Consider the following 18939-nt stretch of genomic DNA (forward strand, 5'->3'; position numbering starts at 1 on the left):
TTCTGCACCGCAGAGCGAGACCGATGCTAATTCTACAGTGCTGCGAGAGCATGAAAATTTAGGAATTAAGGCCCTAATCCTCATCTCCTGGTTTTGCTCCATGCCATCATTCTTTATGCCTCCCGACAATTCTTTTGTTCCATTGTTTGTTTTGATTGCCTGAAAGTAACATCAAAGGGCAAGTTTCTGATGCCATGCGAGTGCTTTCATATCACAGAGTTTCTTGTCTGGCTTTTTTTTTTTTTTCTGTCAAATATGAATATCAATTTTGTTTTGAAACCCAAAATCCACCAGTGACTTGGATTGATACAAAGCATCATCTACCCAGCTCCAATATTCACACTGTGTCACTTTGAAGAGTCCATCTATGGCACACTCAACAACAAAAGACCCTTTCCACAAAAGGAGAGCAACTTCATTGTGTCAATGTAATGTTGGTGCCATACAGACACTATAAAGCATCCAAATGTTATTCATAAAAACGGGCAGGTAAAGCTCTAATCGTACTACAGTGCCATGTTAATGTTTTTATTCTTTGGTGTTCTGTTGGGTGTTTTGGTGCCAAGCTTGTATTTTTTCAGCCGAATACTGGCGTACAGTTCTGTAGCCAGAGAGTAGACTCTAATCATAAAAGTGCTTTACGATGATTCATTCCACATTTATCAGTGAAATAATTCCCTTTTTTTTTAGTTAAACATCCCACTGTGATAAAGATGCAGGCGAGGAGGCACGTCATGTTATCAATACGAGACTGAAGAACAGGTCAAATACAAACATATACAGTCTATTATAATCATATACAAGACCGGTTATTTTGTAATGAATTGTTTTTATTGCAGAATGAATTACAGTCCAGGAGTAATAAACCAGCAATGCAATTTGTTTTCCATATGATGGGGCTGTTTGTTTAAATCAATGTAAACTGCCTGTTATGCTCCAAAGGAAGAATTACTGGAACAGCCAACTTTGGGAGAACATTACACATTACATAGATTCCCACCACTTCTATACTTTTCGGGATTGATTTATCTAGCCCTTTCCCACTCAAAGTACTTTGGTTCTTGAACCTGTAATGTGATAGCTTACCCAGGGATGGGTTAAAACCAAGGAATCATGAGTGAGCTACTAGTGGTGTTTTTTGTTAATGGACTCAAGTGGGGAATAACCAGAAGAAATTCAACCAAAAAACAAAAAGGAACTTCCCAAATTATAGGAAAAGACAACTGAAATCGGCAAAGATGCCAAACCAAAAGATCTGAGAAAAGAAGAAACGCATTAAGCTTAGAAATCTGAGAAGATTTCTGGGGCTGTCCTAGTGGGCCCCCTGTCTGAACCCTTACAGAACCAGTCCCATTCAGGATTGTTGGAACCTTGCACGCCCATGCACTGGTCCAGTGACCCATACTCCATTTCCACCCATTCTGATGGGAACCAAGAATAGGTCATTAGGAGGGGGCATTGCACTGTCACTCAGTTCCAGGTTTGCTCTGGCTGAATCCAGCACCACAGCCTGGAGGTAAATGAAGAGTCAGGCAGAGTCATGGTTAATTTGGTCTTTACAGCAGGTTCAGATTAGAGAGATATATGAGACACATGTTTACATATTGCCGTGTTCTGAGCAACACTTGAGGTGGTAAACAGTGAAGAAGAGTATAGCCAACCCAACTTTTTGCACAGAACACATCCTCACAAACAGAGCACACTCCTGTTTTATTTATACAACATGCTGTATGTGTCCCGTCCACTTCCACTGCTGGATAATGCTTTATTTGAGGCTCTGGGCTCTTTCTGGAGCTTCTTTATCTCAACACACTAATGAACGCCATCACAGTTCAGACTATAACACTTACTTTTCTTTGGTTTCAGCTGGGAACAAACCTTTCTGGTTTGCACACCACTATGTTGGTGAAAATGTGCCAAAAGGGGAGTGAACTGGTTCCACGTTGCTGGAAAAGGGCTTAAGACGGGAATAAGCCATATTCCTAGAGAAAGGCCTAGGATTATGGTCTAGAGTTAAGGGTAAATTGGGGATAGAGCTGTTGTTATGGTTATGTTTATAGGAATATTCTTCTAATCAAATATATACAATTCACAATGACACCAGGTGTTTTTAATGTCGGTGACCCTGCCTCAGCCAGTAAGATTTTTTTGTTATTATTCCATCCTAGTGAGCATGCATTTTCTTATTGACATTAAATGTTACAACATACTGCAAGCAGTAAGCTCACAATCTGAGGAATAGGATCATGATGAAGCAAAACAAAATCTGCTCTGAACTTTTAAGGCTTCTAACAAACACTGCAACTTTGCATCCATTTTCCTAGAGTGGTCTCTGAATCAATACAAAGGCAAATGCAACAATCAGAAGATAAGGCAGCACACCTAAGAGTCAGGATAAATGCCGGGAGTTCAATATGTACCGGGGAGCTGTAAGTGCTGGGCTCTTTTAGACCGCGGGTGACGTGCCTCTCTTCATTTTGGAGAAGGTTTAATGCTGGCACACTGTTCGCATTTGATGTGGAATCGACGTTCTTGTCTGCGTGACCTTTCACTGGATTCAGACGTACTGGTGAATGGCAAGTGCATTGATTCCCGTGGGCTCGGCCTCCATTTAATAGCGACTCCAGCGGCTGTTTATGAGAGAAACACAGTCCACCCACACAGCGGCGTTCTGCTGGCAGCTTCATAACGGACCAGGGATAGGATCCAGCTGCCAGAACTGTACAGTTATATAGGTGAGTGTCCAAGGGCTCTGGTGTGAGCCTTCAGGATCTAAACCAATAATGAGAGATAGATGCTCATTAGTCAGTTTTGTCCTTAGAGCAAGTCTAGTTCTCACTGGCAGGGCATTGTTTAAGTGCCAACCATGGATGAGGGCTTCTTTAACAGTGGACAACAACGTGTGGGCTGAATTTTCTCAAGCAGCCTTCAGAGATTAATACGTGCCAAAGACTAAAAGAACATTCACTGGACTGTACATGTATATAATGAAGGGGTCACCCTGACTGTTAAACAGTCAAACACTGTATAAAGTACACATGACAATTAGCCATAACATTAAAAACACCTCCCGCTTTCTACACTCATTGCACATCAGCTCCACTGACCATACAGGTGGACTATGTACAGACTTCAGTTGCTCTACCCACTTTCTTAGCCACATTACACCTTATTTTTCAATGCTCTGGACCCTCACAGGACCACCACAAAGCAGGTAAAATCCTCTGGAGCAGCTCCACATGAGCTGCAACCTTTATTGGACTGTGCAACAGTTGGTAGCGATTCTCTGGAGTGATAGCATTCCATCCTATATCTCTGGCATGTGTTAGGGTGGGATATGCGATCCACAACTTATTATCCAACATCAGTACCTGACCCCACAAACGTCCGTGTGGCTGAACGACATCAAATCCTAACCGTATCATCTGGTGTAAACCCTTCCCAGAAGAGTCACGTTGACTGAGGCAATCACAGACTTGGCCATACAGCATGTATTATTCAATCCCCATAACCTGTTTAAATCAGTCCTAAATAAACAGCGGTGTGTCAGAAGCGTGCTTCCTGGTAGGCGTCCAGTGAGAATGGCCACAAACATAAATATTTGCTGATAGAATACAATTATTCTATGTCTCCGAGGTCCAGACGGATGCATCAAAAGAGGATGTAATGCAAAATGTGCCGTGTCTGGCGCAAGCTCTCACAATACGTGCAACTGCATCTATTTTTTGAATTATGGCCTGTGAGTTAGCGACTGTGGCTTATGCATATGCAGTTAGTAGGTGGTCCCGAATGTGATTTCCATGATTAGATACAGCTATAGTAAACTCAACTTTTTCAGACACAACGGAACTTTCCCACATGTGGTCAACCCAGGCGTTAATCAGATTCATTGTTAGCATTATAATCACACATGGATATAACCTATACCAACCTCCCATCTAGTACAGGTCTGTGTAAACTAGGCTTACTCTGTAGTTATACGATGCAAAATATATTCAATCTAAATAGTCTGAGCAACAGGGAATCACAGTGGTGTTGCCTGAGAGTAACTACCAACGTCCAGGGTCTTAGAGCCTCATCTGTCTGTGAGGAGTCTGTTGTTATCCCTGTGTCAGCATGGGTTTCCTCCAGGTGCCCAACATTTGGATAATCACACAGCCAATCCAATTACAAATGTGTCCTATGGGAGGAAACCCATCAAACTCCTCAGACCCCGAAGAACCCCAGGACCCTGGAGTTGTGTGGCATCAACACCACCAAATATGTCAGACATGCCTGAGTTCAACTCCAGATCAGGCTGCTGTGGTCTCGGATTAGTGTCTAGAGCTGGTGTACTGTTGTTTATAGGGGTGGAGGGCTGTGGAATGATATGGAAAATGCATATCATAGTTTATCAGCCCGTACTAACCTTCTGCTGAAGCCCCACACTCCAGGTGCAGCACTCATTATACCATCTATTTCACTCCATGGCATTGTTTACAAGTGCTCTTCCAAAAAGGTTGCCCTGAAGCCAGTGGTGAACAGCTGTTAGAGGCTGTTGCCCTGTTTCAGCGTCTCTCCAGTTCACGGTCCCGAGCTTCAGCTTCTACACTTCCTCCTTCTTTAGGCCATGTTCTTTCCCTTTGTTTGGACATTGCTTCAAAGCACTGTCTCTTGGACTGCTGCCTTATGTCCCTTTTCTTCTCAGGGTTGGTTTGACTGTGGCTTGTTGGTAGCACACTGAAGTTTAGAAGCCTCTTTAAAATGCCCTTTTTTTTAATGAAAGCATCAGATGTAATTTGTTCACTAGAAGGAGTGTTTAATATGCAAGTAAGTTTAATTAAACATCAATCTAGAAACCGTCTAAGGCCGCTTTGTAATTTCCCGATGAAATATTCCCACTATTCCATCCGCACAGACAAAAATAAATAAATGAATGTTTACTGAACTCACTGCATCGTCTTCCTATAGTGAATTATATCAGAGAGCGTCCATTGTTTCATCATTTATCGCAATGAGGGAGTGTTTCATGTGAATGAACTTTTCAATTTTACAGTGTGTCTTTCGTTAAATTGGTAAAGACTTTGGCCGCAGTGTTTAAATAATGAAGGGTGAATATTCACTGTCTTTGTTTTAAACTCATTTACATACAGCCACTTCATCCCAGTCAGGGTCGTGGTGTGTCCAGAGCCTTTCCTTAAGTCTGTGTAATCATCGGCCACATGGCTGGAATACATCCAGGACGGGGCACCAGTCCATTACAGGGCATTGCATTTGAAATATGTTGAATTGCTAATCCAAGCCATTATTGAAGGCCAAACAAAGTTCTCAACAAAACGATCACTTGGTTAGGAGTCAAACAGCTTGTCTCATGAACCTCTGAGAAAGCCCACAAACTGTTTTTATGCCTTAACACACCATTCAGTGGATCTTAAAATAGATTCAGGTGGATATATGACCATTACTTCATGTGGAGGGTCTTGAAACTTTGCCCTCAAACTCTGCCTTGTCCGGTATATCCTTGACCTACACTACAGGACTATAGGCACGTGGGTTGCCACTCCCATATGGAGGATGTTTGAGACAGACAGGTTCTCACACACACACACTTTAAGGGGATATATTATATTAACTTTGCTTTATCGGTGCATTAACACATTCATTTGAGGCTCTAGAACACCTACAAAACCACAAGCTGTGGAACAAGACCACCCAGTTAGTAAGCATGTGATCAAGTGAGTCATTCTGATTTTGTGCTGCGTTTTACTTAGAGATAAATGTACTGAATAATATGGAGAAATTTGGAACCAAGAAAATGATCCAAGAGAAATATTTATAAAAAAAAAAAAAAAAAACTTCTGCTCCTCAATCCTGGGCCCTCGCACTGAACTGAGCTGTGGCTCATTCTCACTTAAAAAGGAACAGGAAATGAAATCTGTCATTTAGAAACGGGGCTGATTAAACAGGAGTTTACAGTGCTGTGTTGTTTGATCCTTGTGGTGTTGTGACTAAAGCATGTCACAGATACAACAATATTCACCTGTTGGAAAGTGGTAGAATGTCCCTTTAAAGTTTGTTGTCAGTCTCTTTCCCCCTCTCTGGACTCTCTCATATTTACATGGTCGTACGTTCTTCACCAGGTGTTTGTTTGAGAACCCGTTGGTGAGTGTCCTAAGAATGAAAGTGACTGATTGCAATTTAAATTCATTCATTCATTCATTCATTAATTACACACCCCTCTGGAACAGAAGCTGGTTTGTTAGGCTGTGTTTATGAACTGAAACTCAAACTACTTTCCACCATAAATCCTTCACAAAGATCCACAGATTTAGGTCAAGAGTTGTGGACGTCCACAGTAACCAGGCATAATTTTGACTGCTGTGGGCATCTCTTTGAAAGCTTTTACACCAGGTGTTTTGATGAGGTGCTTCTTTTATATTTCAGATGAACATAGGCTACTGCAATTCACATTAATGTAGCACCAAAACTGACACCAGTGCCCTGCTTGATTACAAGAGGAATGTAATGTAAGCACTGTAATGTGAGCTTACACAGGGATGGGTTAGAACCAAGAAACCCTGAGTGAGCCACCAGTGGAGTGGTCGGTTAATGGACTCAAGTGCAGAAAAACCAGAAAACTAAGTTTAATAAAGAGGTACCAATAAGGGGTTAGAGAGAACCACCCTGCCCAAGATTAGAACTGCTAAACTCCTGACATAGAGGCCAGTGAACTCCCACTGCACCACTAGGGCAATGTGAGATAGGACTGAAACATAAGGGAAACAAGGCTATCAGGGGAAGACTGAATGGTTCAGAAGCTGAGAGCAAAAGGCAACTATAAACAAAAGGGACTTCCCAAATTAAATGAGAAAATACAGCTAAACAGGCAACGATGCCAAACCTAAAGATCTGAGAAAGGAAGTAAAGCTATAAGCTCAGGGACCTGAGAAAATGTAAAAGAAGAGTTCACAGGAAAGTGACCCAGGAGAACACTCAAGGGACTTTACCAAAAATTACCAGCCAGGCTTGTGTGGCACTCTTGAAAAGAGAAACCCAAGACTAAGCACTGAGGTGTGTGTTGGCTTCCCTTAAGTAGGAGTAGGACAGGTGCTGCTGATTTCTCCTAATTAAGGTGTGGTGACTCCATGTCTCCCTCTGCTGGATGGGGCTGGCCTAGTGGGCAGCCGGGCCCCTGTCTGAACCCTTACAAGCACATTGAAGCCATTCTTATTGGTCCAAGGAAAAGTGGGTTTAACATCCCTCAATGGCTGAAGTGCCCTTAAGCAAGACACCCACCCCCAACTGCTCTCAGGGCACTGATATGCCCCCCAATACACTACGGTGTGTGTGTGGGTGTTTTCAGTGATGGATGAGTTAAATAGACTCCAATTTTTGCTCTGCTGCTGTAAAATGATGATAAAAGCATGTTTCATATTTAGGAGCCAGTGGCAAGTTCATGGAATGTGAAAAATGAAAACAACAACAAGGGAAATACCAGTTTTCTTTGTTTTCTTATGTGTTTGTTTTTTGTTGTTTTTCAACAATGACAATAGGGTGATGTCACAAACAAATAACAAAACATACCCAAACATCAACTTAAATTGGAAAAGTAAAGAAAGTAAATGACTTACAGGCATTGAAAGCAAGGCAAGGCAAGTTTATTTATAGAGCACCTTTCGTGCACAATGACAATTCAAAGTGCTTTACAGCACGATACAGAAAGATTACAGAAGTAGAATTTAAAAAGTAAAAGAAAATAAAAATAAGATTACAATAGAATTTAAAAAGTAAAAGAAAATAAAAACAATAAGAAAGTATAAAATAGAATTAAAACAGAATATTAAAAAATGATTAAAAGCTATTCAGTAAAATTTAAAACAATAAAAAAAACAGTAATAAAAAAGGACAGTTATTAAAATGCTACTAGAAATAAAATAATGAGAGACCTACATTATTAATTCAATCTAAGCGCAGCGCTACTCAAAGGCACAGAAGAACAGGAAGGTCTTTAGTCTAGATTTGAAGAGAGTAATATTTGGGGCAAATCTGATGTCTTCCGGGAGTCTGTTCCAGGTGCAGGGGGCATAGTGACTGAATGCTGCCTCCCCTTGTGTGTTTTTGACCCGGGGCACTATGAACTGACCAGTCCCGAGTGATCGGAGGGGCCACTGGGTTCATACACTTCTAGCAAATCTGAAATATATTTGGGTCCAAGGCAGTTTATTGATTCATAAACAATTAATAGCACTTTAAAATCAATCCTGTGTTTAATTGGCAGCCAGTGCAGTGACCTGAGGACAGGAGTGATGTGCTCGGTTCTCTTGGTTCTGAGTTCTATCTGCTGGTGCATTTTGAATAAGCTGCAGCTGCCTGACTGTGGACTTGGGAAGTCCAGTAGAGAAGAACTGAAGTATTCAGAGCTCCCAAAACTAGGAACTGGGACAAGATAAATTTTGAAATCAAGTTAAAATACAGGACGATAGGGGGCTAACAATGTAAGCAAAGCAACAGGTGGAATACAGTCTGCAACCGTAGAACTACAAAGTGCTCCTGTATGGTCAGTGGAGCTGACACAATGGATAATGTGTGTAAAAGATATAGAAGATGAGTGTTGTTACGGCTGATCTCTCTGCTGTTTTCATTTCGATCATCAAAGCATGTAATTTCAAACTTTTACACTAACTTCGCAGGCCCCGCGTCTCGAGTAGAGTGTCGTCTAATCAGTTTTGTCTTGAAGCAATTTTATCAGGTGTTATTTTTTTGTGATTGTGTTTATGCATTGCATATCATCAGTAAATAATCAAGCCCTTACATCAGTCCCCTAGAGTCTGACTCATTCCTCCCTGAATGAATGAATAAATGAATACTGAATAAATTATACTTCTTGGTCTTCAGTTACATTTGAGTTTGTTTGTTTAAGTGGAAAATTAATGAAAAGAACGACATAACAATGAATATTAATATGAATATAAAAGTGTAATGCCTTATTAACCTGTTATATTTACTGATATACTCTTGTTTTTCGTGTTATAACAACGGTTTATGTGCATCAGTAAAGGTATATGACTAGCAATATACAGGGAATGCTATCTCGTATATTCAGAGGGCTGTATTCATATAATGTGATTTACTGACGTATAAATATGTAATATTACATGTTGACAGTGTTCTTATATAATACTGTTATAAATGTCTCATGAAACCTGACATTACAAAGTCATATACTCTAATGTTGACTATTGGCAGGTACTTTTAATGCACTATTTATGTAATATAACACTTAATATAAGGAATTGTTGCCTTTTTTTCAATTCTATTATCAAATTATATTGTGATTAAATATGAAATCGACATGTAATTACACACAGGTATTATAAGGTGTTATATATACTATATAACACCTTAAGTATGCATTAATAAAGCACTATCAATGCAGTATTCCTAGTACATGCGACCCAACACACTACGTTCTGCTCTTACAGTAAGACCTTTGAAAGCTCACAGAATTCCTTTGGTCAGTCAGATTTTGAGGTCATGTTGTTCTGGTATAATAATCTTCTTTTTGCCTGACCTGCTTTTCACCTCTCAGAGGTTTTAGCTTTTTCACATGCCCTGGTCTTGACCTGATCTCAGATCAGATTTGCAGGTTCTTCCACAGCAGATAAGTTAAAGATAAGTAGCAGAAACTGATTCCAAGTCAGTTTGAAAGGGCCTTGTTGGATGAAAAGGGTATTTTTTCTAGAAGGGTATTTTTTTTAACAAAGAAAGACCACTCTAATGGTGGGAAAAAGTAAAGAAATAACAGCTGGACATAGCCACTAAGGTGTACTTAGCTAGAAGCAGGTTGCCCAGATACCAGTACCAAAGGAAAACTTTTATTACAAAGAAAACAAATTAAAAAATGTGTAACATCAGGTGATTCTGAACACCTGCTCGTCCTACATTTCTTCTAAAATCAGGGCTATCAATATGATATTTGTCCCTCTTTGCTGCAGTAACAGCTTCTATTCTTCTGGGAAGGTCCAGATGTTCAGCTGTGCAAACGCAGCTTGTATAATCTCCATTAAACAGCAGGAAAAGTAATAAAATGCTCAGGAGCAGCTGCACATGAGCTAAACATCACTATGCTCTGTGTCAAGCGTCATTAAGAAGGGTGTAAAGCCTCGTAGCACTGGACCCACAGCTATGCCCCTCTGAGGGGTATCTTTTGAAACAGACTAATACAAATAGCTGAACAGATGACAATGTTAGAAGGTTGTTCCATTGTTCTGCTTTATTGTTAAATCAATGAGTCTCCATGGTAACATCAGATCAAAGGATTATTCTGTGCACCTTTCTGAGCATGGTGATATTTGACAGCCAGTGGGGACTGACTTCATCTGCAGTTATTTGGTCTCACAAGGTGGACCACCTCCCCCAATTCTTCATAGTACCGTAATTCCTGGGGCAGCAGTTGTGTACAGGTTGCCACTGTGTGCTTAGACTAATGAGGTCAGTGAAGACTAGGATATGTTTGTGTGTGTGTGTGTGTGAGGCCCAGCTGTTGTATAATTAGATACTGTGTTTGTGTATGCTAATCATCTGGCATTAATAAGGCCATACAAATGCTTTCTGCAGCATCTCCCTTTTTCTTCTACTCCTTCTCCACCTCCAATTGACTCTGACTTCCGTGTGGATGATTGGTGTAATGGGCACACTCACCTGGGTGGGCTTTGTGTTTCTAACACAGAGAGGGTCAACTATCGTGACATTCATCTTCATGCTTGTGTGTGTAATTTAACTGCGTGCTTTTTTTGCTACTCGGGTTGAAAGCAGTGGACTATGAGAACTTGTGGTGTTGTGCATGACTATGCATGATTTATATATATATTGTTTTGTTGCTATGCAAGTATAGATACTTCAGTGCAGTGTCCCTGTCATTGCACACAGGCATTGGGATACATGCAGACCATAGGGACATCCCCCCCTGTTGACCCCACCAACAACACCTCTAGCTGCCACCCAAGATTTCCTAAGAGGTCTCCCATCCAAGTGCTCCATGTTCAGATATTCTGGTGCTACTGCTTCTTAAAGATACAGGTGCATCCACTGTGCTTAAATAAAGCCCCTATACTTTTGATTTAGTTTTTAGCTTTAGCATTATAATAACTATTATTATCACTGCTGCAGGTCTGCAATCAGTTGTTACAGTTAAAGTGCTTCAAAATAATCCACAATCTAAGGAATCCAGTGCCTGTAAAATCATGAATAAGCTCACTGTTTCAGATCATTGTTGGCGGCTACGTCCTAGATGATTTCCCTTGATGTGAATTTTAGTCTCTGAGTGCTGTCCTCCTTCAGCCCTTCTTTCAAGGTGAAAATGATGGAAAAACACTGGCACTCAACTAAAACTGAAGGGGAAAAAAGGTCTGTCTCACCTCCCAGCCATTGGGAACATATGTCGCATGAATTTTTGAGGCGTCCCTTCACCTTGAGGCGGAGGTTGCTGCCGTACATCAGGAGGAGTGGATCCAAGTTGAAACCGCGCCATGCACCCGCTCTTGGTGGGACTTGGGTTGCCATGGCGATATACTTTAAGTGACATTGTGCTACACTGAGGGAAGTGCTCTGGAGGGTTTCACCTAAAAGAGAGTTGATGACTTTTGTTGCGGCAACTAAGGACAGGTGAAAAGCATTTAAAACCTCTTCGATACTCTAAAGATGTAACTCTGGAACAGTTACTTTTAGATTTTTTTTAATCCAAAGAAATTTGGTCAAATTCAAAGAAATTGGTTTAGAAATTTGAATTAATTGAAAATCTGTATTTTTTGGTATTTAAAATGAAGGCATGCTGTCAAAATCACAAAGAGACATTTAATAGTTGGAAAACTGTGGAAAACTAGAAATAAGAAGATTTTAAATCAAAAAACGATTTTCAGTGACTGTGTTTATAAACTAATTTTACTAGATATAAAAGTAAAACAGACACTGGACATGAAAATAGAACAATGAAAAATCAGTAGGAATCCTTAAAGCATGACGAATGTTTGTGTTTGTGTAGTTTGTGTATTTTCTATCGCCTTTGTATGTACTAAGTAAATAATGTTTGCTTAAAAAAAAAATTACAAATAGCAGAGCCAGAATAATGCTGCAATGATTTTGGCCACAAAAAAGCAGAAGCAATTTCAGTATCCTGAAGTCAGCAGTAAGGAAAGTGAAGATACCTGCCATTTTGTTAACATTCGGCTAATGGGTTAATGCAGCATAGTTTTGGCTAACATTGTTTGGATAGGTTGCATTCAAAGGGTTTGCTCACAGCTTTGCCCCCCCAACCCCACCCCTCCCTCGCCAGCACTCCCACGCCAAATGAGGCGCCTAAAAGAATGGGTATTTCTTTTCATTACTAAAATGCCTCGATACATCTGCAAATGGCAGCGCTATTAGCTGCGGCAGGTGATTTTTGCAGCGTTGGAGACCTAGAACGCAAATTGACAGATTCCACTGATTTACACGCTCTCATTTTGAAAAAAATCCATATTCTATCATTAAAGCATCTCAAGTTCTCACAGTCTGCCAATACTCATCATGATGACATTCCTCCGTCTGTAAAGCAAACATGTCATAAATCAACTCTGAGAGCTTGAGAAAACATGACCTGTTTGCTTTTATTGCTCCTCCTTACAGACTGTCGGTAATACTGGCTTTATGAGAGTGAAATCCTTACCAGCGCAAACTGACGCCACAGTTTTTAGTCTAAACAGAGATAAGCGAGAGTAAACGATGGCCGTGCTGAGGCTTAACCCAGAGTTAATGATGGCCACACATCAGACGAGTCATTAGGGAAAGAGTACATTCATTTCTGATGTCTTTCTACTGAGGATTTTGATGGCTGCTAAATTTAGATGATTTCTACAATGCCATGTACCATTAAGATCACCCAGACCACACACTTGGTCATCTAAAAGTTCCCTGTAAACGCTTGAGAGATGTTTATATAGACGTTATGGTTTTCAACAGCAAATGAAATATATTTAGTGGGAAAGAGTTTATTTTTGTAGGGATGTCTTTGAAGAACCACTTTTGGTTCCTCAAAGAAACTTCAAACGTATGATTATTAAGCTTCCACATCAATTGACCACTTAAATTCACAGACTTCTTCCAGTCTAAAAGGCCCACAAATGAAAAATAATCTATTTTTAGCTTTGGTATTTGCTAAACTATGCACACCAGACATAATAACATTATTAAAATGTGTGTTATGTTTATTGAACTCCAATTTCCAACAGTTGATTCATGTAATAAAAACCAACAGCCCCGATATTCATAACATTTCTACATCTTGATGTGTTATGATTTGTAGTTTTGTAACAATCACTAAGCAAGACCCTGTAAAATGTTATTCTTTATATAACATTCGTTATATCTTTAAATAAATCATGCTCTGTCTATGACATCACAAAAACACTCAAACTGCTGGAGTTATTCTTAAATAAAAGACCCATTCGTTACAGATATTTCAAATGTAATGTGTTAAAAATTAAACTTTCTGTAAATATCATGTCTATAAGACTCATCGTCTCATATATGACTCTAAACACATTCAGACCACATAATGCATGCATATGGCATTACAACACAGCTATAAATATTAAAGGGAAATACATTTTTAACCATGCTTTTATGTGTTATGAATTGTTAACATAATGTATAATGAATAACGCTCGCTGTGTTGAGTGATGAGGAAAGGAAGGGCCATCTTAGAGGTTTCAGACCCACACTCACCTGATGATAGGGCCAGCACTCACACAACTGTGCGCTCAGGAGTCTAGAACCTTTGTTTGTTTGTTTGTTTGGGTGTAAACTAGAGGAGAATGGGTTCCAAGTTTAATTTTAGTTTGTCACAATTTGTCCTCATGCTCTTAGAGAGTTTTTCATCTTCAAAAGCACTTCTCAAAATGGTTCTGAAACTTGATTCTGTCAGTCAGAGTAGGGAACCCACTACTCCGCCCAATCCATTTTAACCAATCACATTCTTCGCCGCCTGTTGGCAGGTAAACAATTGTCCTCAAAGACAGTGCTGCCTCCAGAACCATTTTGAGTAGAGCTTCTGTCACATCGGGGCTCACTCAGTTGGGGCTAGGTCCCATTTACATTTTTAAAAGCATGTCTGAGCTCACATTAATAGATCTCCAAATAATGAACAGTGCCCTGAGTACTGTCCTTGACTTACCTTCCTCTGGCCGTGCTGTGTTTGAATCAATCCTTGTATGAAAGATGACCGTGAAAACGGAGCAGGGTAGTGACCTTGAGTTAAGAACGTACTAAATAAATGCAGTCGATTATTTTTGTGCTTTCTTTCATTTTGTACTTTTGCACTTTCTCTTGACGGCCCCCCACAATTCTAGCTCCAGAGTCGAAGACGTGTAACTACATTACCCTGACAGCAATTGTATTGACATTTCTTGGTGTAGTGTACGATAAAGTGATTTAAAAGTAGTCTTGTAAGCAGGTTTCATCCTCTGCCCTTATTGGCCGCAAAAGGCGTATGCAGCATGTTGTGGAAGAAGCTGAAACAAAGTGAACAAAATGGCTGAATCAGGGAAAATGACAAAAAAATTGGACCTAGGGAAGAACCTTGTTTTACAGGTATAGGACAAAAAAAAAATGAGAGAGAGAAAAAAAACGCCTTTTTTGTTGTAAATGTTCTTGGAAATGCCATGTGCTTTCAAATCCTTAAAACCTCACACCTGTGGGTAGTTTCACACAGCTAACCCCCCACCGGTGGGTTTTTGGACTGTGGGAGGAAAGGTGCAACCAAAGGACACCCACGTAGACAGAGGGAGAACACAACGCACTCCTCACAGATAGAGATCAGAAGGCAGGGGTTGCAGCAACTCTACCTTCAGCACCGCCATGCTGTTTTCCAGTGACTAAGATCATCTAAGAATGGGTCACAGAAGATATTTTATTTCACTACTTTCTCATTTCCAAGCTCTGTGTTTATGTCCCATCTGCTGGGTGCTACATATGAAACTTCCCACTCTTTTCCAAAAATGAAGATAAAAGATTTCCCTCGGGAGTCATTAGACCGGCTATGATCAGTCGCTTCCCATTTCTTGGTTCTTTAAACTTTAAGAAGGTGTTTCATATTCATGTGTCATTTACAAAAATGGATCGTTCCACTGAATGGTTCTTGAGGCAACTATGGCGTTTCTCCAGTAAATCTTCATCTTTATAAATATAGATGAGCGATTGACCAGTGGCTTTCATGAGATTCATGTTTACAATGGCAAGTTAACAGGAGGAGACCAGTAAAGAGGCTTTATTTCAAGCCTTTGGAGCGTTTCTATTGGTCCATGCTTTATGAAATGTTCATACAGTCTGAAGGACATCTTCTGTGCCCAAATGGTGTAGAAAAATAAACCTTTTATTGTGCAAAGTTAAAACTGTTGAAAATCAGCTAATGTAAAATCCTTAAATCTTTCGTCTGATTCAGTAAAGCATTCAGTGTACGTCTCTGCAGATGGGGGCTTAATAAAGGCCTTATTTTATTTGAAGGACAAAAAAAAAACTTTCTCCAATGAGGACTCGCATGTGGTACAAGTGCATAATGGAAGTCATGTCTTTGTCCTTGAGTTATTTGGATAATTCACCCAGGGATTAGTGAAAGAACCTATGACTGGACTGGAGACTCAATGTGAATTCATATATATTTCATTAAAAAGTTCATTCTCAGGGTTTAAACAGTGGGTAAACTTGACCATAAAGTTAACTATAAACTTAAAGGACCATCTCCTGTGTCACAAGTGTTTAGAGTGCTCTTGCTGCAGTTCTTACATTAAGCAAATTGACTGAATTTACTTTAGTGAAATGGTGGCGTCTGTGAGGAGTTGGTGTGTTCTCCCCGTGTCCGCGTGGGTTTCCTCCGGGTGCTCCGGTTTCCTCCCACAGTCCAAAAACACACGTTGCAGGTGGATTGGCGACTCGAAAGTGTCCGTAGGTGTGAATGTGTGTGTGTCTGTGTTGCCCTGTGAAGGACTGGCGTCCCCTCCAGGGTGTATTCCCGCCTTGCGCCCAATGATTCCAGGTAGGCTCTGGACCCCCCGCGACCCTAAATTGGATAAGCGGTTACAGATAATGGATGGATGGAAATGGTGGCGTAGCAGGTAGTGTTTCTGTCACAGCTCAAGGTTGTCAGTTCAAGTCCTGATCCGGGTGACTGTCTGTGAGGAGTGTGGTGTGTTCTCCCTGTGTCTGTGTGGGTTTCCTCCGGGTGACTGTGTGTGATGAGTGTGGTGTGTTCTCCCTGTGTCTGTGTGGGTTTCCTCCGGGTGACTGTCTGTGAGGAGTGTGGTGTGTTCTCCCCATGTCTGTATGGGTTTCCTCCAGGTGCTCCGGTTTCCTCCCACGCTCCAAAAACACATGTTGGTAGGTAAATTGGCGACTCAAAAGTGTCCGTAGGTGTGTGTGTGAGTGAATGTGTGAGTGTATGTCACCCTGTGAAGGACTGGCGCCCCCTCCAGGGTGTGTTCCTGCCTTGCACCCAGTGATTCCGGGTAGGCTCCGGACCCACCGCGACCCTGAACTGGATGAGCGCTTACTAACAATCAGTGAATGAATGAATGAACGAAACCTGCAGTGGATGGGAATAGTTAAAAAAAGTAACCAAAACCATATGGAATCATAGTGTAGAAAGGAGCCACTCTTTTAATAGCATATGTCCCATATTTTGCAAATCTTGTTGGCATATGATGTTTCATGTTCATCCTCCTTCTGAAGCGTTCTCTTAATTTCCCATCTGCTGCGCACTTTATGTAAAATTTCCATCTTCTTCACAAAACGAAGAGAAAATGGTCCTCTCGGGAGTATTAGACTGGCTATGATCAGGCGCTTACCACTTATCGGTTCTTTAAACAGTGCTCGTCACATTCACATTCACATGTGTCACTTACAACAAAACGTTAATTCCACTGAAAGATTTATATATTTCAAACATTTAAAAAGACAACAGGAAATCAGCTGATGATCCACACACGTATCTTCTGTTCCAGCGTGAACATTCAGTACAATTTTCTGAAACGTGAGACTTGAGAATAACCTTGGTTAGTATATTTACCTCAGAATTACAGCTTTAAAATCATTGTGCTAATTCATTGACCTGTAATAGAGAGAACAGAACCTCCAGGCTCAGCACACTTTCAGAAAATAAGGTACAGCAGAAGTACATCATTGGTCACTAAAGGTAACAGTGTAAATGCACCTTTAAAGGTACAACAGTGCTTTTAGAGTCCAGCTGTGTTCCCTAAAGGTACATTCCATTCGGTTCTCCAGAAGAAGAAGTGGATATTATGGGAACGTATTATGTATAACTCACTTTTTGCGTGTCTCTACTGCTCCTTTAAACACTCCAAGTGCAAGAAAAAACCCCAAAAAATCTTTTTCGATTCCTGATATATCAGGAATCATATGCTTCTACAAACTGTTTGGCTCCCTTATTGTGACATCACAATAAGGAAATTTGCATAGAACTACCCTGGCACCACCCCTCACCTATGTAACCATGTGATGGGTGGGGCGTGGCCAGCTTAGCTTATTTTATTTTATCCCCTTTAAGATTTCATTATATTTTGTAAAAATTAAAAATAAATAAATAAATAATATAAATCCTGGAGATTAAATGGGGCATATGAAATCTACACAATTTTAAAATCAAAATTAAAATAGGTTAAGACATAATTATGTTCCTCAATTAAAAATGTATGAATATGTACCCTTGAGGGGTACCACCACAGTGACAGTTTTTCTGACAGTGTGCTACAGAAACTGCACTGTGTAACCTTAAGACTAGGGTAGAAATCCACTGAGAACCTCCAGGAGTGTGCTGCAGATGTTAGCGTTTCTTATTCTGTTTTCTTCCCCAGCTTTCTGTTTATGTCACATCTGCTGTGTGCTTTATATGAAACTTCCCACTTCTTTACAAAATGAAGATTAAAGGGTCCTCTTGGGAGCCATTAGACTATGATCAGTCATTTTCCATTTCCTACGCTCCCAGCTAGAGCGGATGGTGAACCTCCGTAATGCAGCCGAGCACCTCTTTGCTGGCGATGGTGCCTGGGTCCCTAGTGTCTTATTGCCTCTCGTGAGCGACATACACCAGGTTATTATTCACTGAGCCCCATTCCCTGGAGCATTTACACCGCCACACTGTCTCTGCTAGTCTTGCAAGTGTATGGGCCACAGGGCCGACCGGCCTCCCCAGGCTCCTTGAAAATAATCACTGCCTAGAAGGCTCTGTGGGCCTCCCCAGAAAGAGGGTATTATATCCACAGCCCATAGGAGCTGCTGGTGGCCTACGCAGCTAGTGTAACTGCATGGAATCCCTCTCAGCCTGAGAGGACTAGCGCCTAGCCTAGCATCTGTCAATTAGCACACAGCTAGCATGTTCTCCGTAATCACTTTCGCCCTCCAACGCTAATTAGCTCCTCTGAAACAATACCGTGTCAGGATGTTAACGTTCTGTGCAGCACGACTGATTTGATATATCCCACTCCTGCCACGCCACATGAAATATGACGGGCCTTCTACGCCTCTGACTGGGGTTTCGGCTTAATTGCAATTAAACAGGTGGTTATCTCTGAAATTCTACATTATTCCAATTTAATTAACCCTGCATCCCTGAATGAGACACAAAAGAGTTGTAGCCTACATGGACAGAGGAACATTGTGCAATCTATAATGAGAAGTTACATAATCAGCTTTAGAATGAATGTGGTCACAGTCAGTGTCGTCCTTACCATTGATGGCGCCCTTGAGAAAGTGGTAGGCAAAGTTTTTGCTTCACTTAGAAACAAGAAGCAGATAAAAGCATCTCAGATTAGCATATATTCACTCAGTCATTCACCTCCTCTAACAGATACATCCTGTTCAGGGTTGTGTTGGAATCATTGGCTGTAAGACAAGAGCACACCCTGGACAGGCCAT

At 40.8% G+C, this 18939-nt stretch overlaps 1 long non-coding RNA gene across 1 annotated transcript; it reads right to left on the minus strand.

The window, feature by feature from the left end:
* Window positions 1-809: 809 nt before the first annotated feature.
* LOC136674390 (uncharacterized) lies at window positions 810-7018 on the minus strand. Its single transcript, XR_010796051.1, has 3 exons — window positions 6923-7018; window positions 6020-6150; window positions 810-1510 (listed from the first exon to the last, which is right to left on the minus strand). It is a non-coding gene; the product is annotated as an uncharacterized lncRNA (long non-coding RNA).
* Between the last annotated feature and the right edge of the window lie 11921 nt (window positions 7019-18939).

Source organism: Hoplias malabaricus, chromosome 2 (genome assembly GCF_029633855.1).
Source record: "Hoplias malabaricus isolate fHopMal1 chromosome 2, fHopMal1.hap1, whole genome shotgun sequence".
In the NCBI taxonomy this organism is placed as follows: Eukaryota; Metazoa; Chordata; class Actinopteri; order Characiformes; family Erythrinidae; genus Hoplias; species Hoplias malabaricus.